This window comes from Cavia porcellus, unplaced genomic scaffold, assembly GCF_034190915.1.
Source record: "Cavia porcellus strain 051 isolate PalLab524CR breed Dunkin Hartley unplaced genomic scaffold, mCavPor4.1 scaffold_11, whole genome shotgun sequence".
Taxonomy (NCBI): Eukaryota; Metazoa; Chordata; class Mammalia; order Rodentia; family Caviidae; genus Cavia; species Cavia porcellus.
This window is the reverse complement of record NW_026947494.1, coordinates 1,798,586-1,801,501: the sequence shown is the minus strand read 5'-3', so window position 1 is coordinate 1,801,501 and position 2,916 is coordinate 1,798,586. Positions and strand designations below refer to the sequence as shown.

Here is a 2,916-nt window from a genome sequence, read left to right as displayed (position 1 = left end):
CCTCAGTTTTAGAGTGACTCGGGGTGAATAAAGCATTATGTAAAATGAAGGCTCCGTTGTTGTCCTTTTCCCTTTGGTCCTTTCTCCCTTCATTTACCCTCGCTGTGTCTACCTTCTGCTTCTTGCCCCCCTGAAGTTTTTTCACAACACCTCAGAATGTGACCTTGTGTGGAAATAAGGTCTTTGCAGATTCAATGAAGTCAAGACAAGGTCATCCTGGACTTGGGGTAAGCCTTGGACCCTGTGGCGACATCCTTACTAGGAGAAGAAAGTCACACAGGGGAAGACCAGGTGACCATGCAGGCAGAATGACGAGTCCAACCCACAGACGCCTGCAGCCTCGGAAGCTGGGGAGACCAGGAGCGCTTCTCTCGCAGAGCCTCCAAAGCTGGCTTTGGCGCCTCAATCCTGGAGCTTGTCCTTCGGCTATGTGACAGTGAAGTTCTCTGGCTTTGAGCCACGCATTTGTGACAATTCATGATGGCAGACCCCAGGGAGAGCCTCCCTCCTAAATGTCCAGGCTTGCAGACGGGAGCCTCTGCAGTTCTGACTTGGAAACTTACTTTCATCCGTGCGTTGCATCATGTATACACGTGCTTATTTATTTTTATGTTTTAGTTACTTTTGCTGGGAGAGGAGTCACTGGCTCTGCCCAAGGAGTCCCCTGCAGAGCTCCCTTCCGTTCCCCCAAATTGGGGAACTAGCACACTGAAACATGGTGGGTCTTGATTTTTTTTTTTTTTTCTGAAAACATGAAATTAAAATTTCAGTTCTAGGGCTGAGGATTTAGCTCTGCAGCGCAAGTGCCTGCCTGGCAAGCACCAGGTTGTGAGTTTGATCCCCCCACACCAAAAAAATACAAAAAAAATTTTTAAAAATACAATTTCAATTCTACCTCATCCGAGGAATTTTATTATGAAAAATTTAAATACACATTTTTTTTGCTGAAAAATCTATGGCTACAATTGATGGTTTTACAACACAAAGCATGACAAGATCCATACATACATGGTGTACGCATTATGCATGTACATGTCAATGTTAACTCTGAATTACTTAAAAAGCATTTAATTTCCTAGTCACAGTTTTCTTAGTACTTACAATATCATCTATAAGTCCAAGCTTTTTGAGACATGTCTGCAAACAATACAGCATTCATGGAAATCTAACTACTTTTATTTCTTTATAAGTACAAATTAAAATTTTGCAAGTAACCCTAAGTAATTCTAATGTTCTTGCTTTTGTTCTTAGCTCCCCAGGGCCTTGTGCCTGCAGGCAGGTGGTCTGTCACTGAGCTACCTCCTCAGTCCAAACTTCAGTTACTTAGCCTATCAGTGCTTAGACTCAGCTCTTAATTTTCCTTGAAAGAGGTACTGCATTGACCAGTTGTATATGTGACAAATTCTCGCTTTTGTTTTCACCATGCCTTCTGGAGTCTTCCTGTGCATGAGCGTGTGGAAGTCTTGTGGGTTCTGAGTGACATGGGCGTGTTGTTCGGCGTGTCTGGAGCTCATTTGGAGAACTGGATTGGAGCTCTTCAAAGTTCTTATTACTTTGCATCCTATTCTTTGTAAGCGCATCACTGATGTCAGCATTGCCAGTGCAGATTTGATTTTCTAGAGCAAGGTTGTCCCTAGGGCCTTGTCCTGCAGGTTAATGCTGGATGCTCCAAAGTGCCCCGAGGCTGTGGATATGCATTTTTAGGCCCACGCAGGATGTAGCCCATCTCAGAGAACTCAGCCCATGGAGCTGCAAGGGACTGACTGGTGGGGGGCTTTCTCCCCAGGTTGAATCACAGACTCAGTCTGGGCTCTGGTCCCTTCCCAGGTGGGAGCTTTCCCGAGGCCCTCAGCTTCCCTGAGTGCCTGGCTGGACACCAGAGCTGTCCACCCACTCACTGTTGCCTGCCATTCTGTGGCTGTCTTGGCAGGAAACAAAGGGAAAGAGCCCTGAGCCATAGTGGGCCCCGCTCCTTACCTGCGTGCCAGCCCAGGAGTGCTCCGGCGGGCCAGGTGGCCTGGCTCATTGATGTCCCACAGGAGTGGATGCAGAGAAGAGGCGGAGCCAAAGCTCTTGTGATCAGCCCTTCTCACTGCGAGAGAGACTCGATTTCTCTCCCTTTGACAGCTAGTGAATAGATAGGTAAAGTGTTTTCTAATTACTGTAAATACTAAATGTGAGATAATACCAATTAACTCGTGTATATGCATAATTAAACCTGTGAATGCTATTGAAAGTCTTGCCGCAGACATTCTTCTCAGCTGAGCAGAAAGGTTCCAACAGTGAGCAGCAGTTTCGGTCAGGTACACTTGGTTCACACCGGCTGCTAACCAGAGGCCAAGAGGTGGTTACGTTTCATTCCATTTGACATTTGGAAGGCCAGGAGTAAGCTGTTAGTGATAGTAAAAACCACAGTCTCTCCTAAACCTTGAATCACAGCCATGGAGCTGCTTCATAGAGAAGGGAGCTGGGGAAATGCCAGAGATCTGAACCCCAACCTGGGCCACATGTGTCATGAAAATGGCCAGGGAGATACACTGTGCAAAAACAAATTCTGGAGGTTATTGAACAAAAAACGGGGAATCAGCAGAACACCCTCCCCACCAAAAAAAGGAAAAAAAAAAAAAAAAAAAAAAAAACATTCTTAGAGGAGCCAATCTGGTAAAAAAAACCAGAGTGAAAACTCATGATCCCAAATATAGATAAATTTCTAAAAGAGTGACAGTGATTTTAGAAATGCTCCAAAGAGAGAGTAAAAATACAGGCTATGAGGCAGAACAGAGAAAAAATCACTTGGAAAAAAGGGCCCATCAGGTGCCAGCTGTCTTCTGGAATGCAGGGCCAGCAAGGGTCAGCGCCCTCCCTGGGCAGCACCAGCCTAAAGTCCGAGCCCTGGGGCCGTGCTCATAGAGGCAG

General features: G+C 46.1%; 1 long non-coding RNA gene across 2 annotated transcripts; it reads right to left on the bottom strand.

The window, feature by feature from the left end:
- Positions 1-868: 868 nt before the first annotated feature.
- On the bottom strand, positions 869-2,620 carry LOC134477974 (uncharacterized). Of its 2 annotated transcripts, XR_010050312.1 has the most exons (3): positions 2,219-2,620; positions 1,978-2,127; positions 869-1,684 (listed from the first exon to the last, which is right to left on the bottom strand). It is a non-coding gene; the product is annotated as an uncharacterized LOC134477974 (long non-coding RNA). The 2 variants fall into 2 exon arrangements; XR_010050311.1 differs by having other exon boundaries at positions 1,978-2,620.
- Positions 2,621-2,916: the final 296 nt, after the last annotated feature.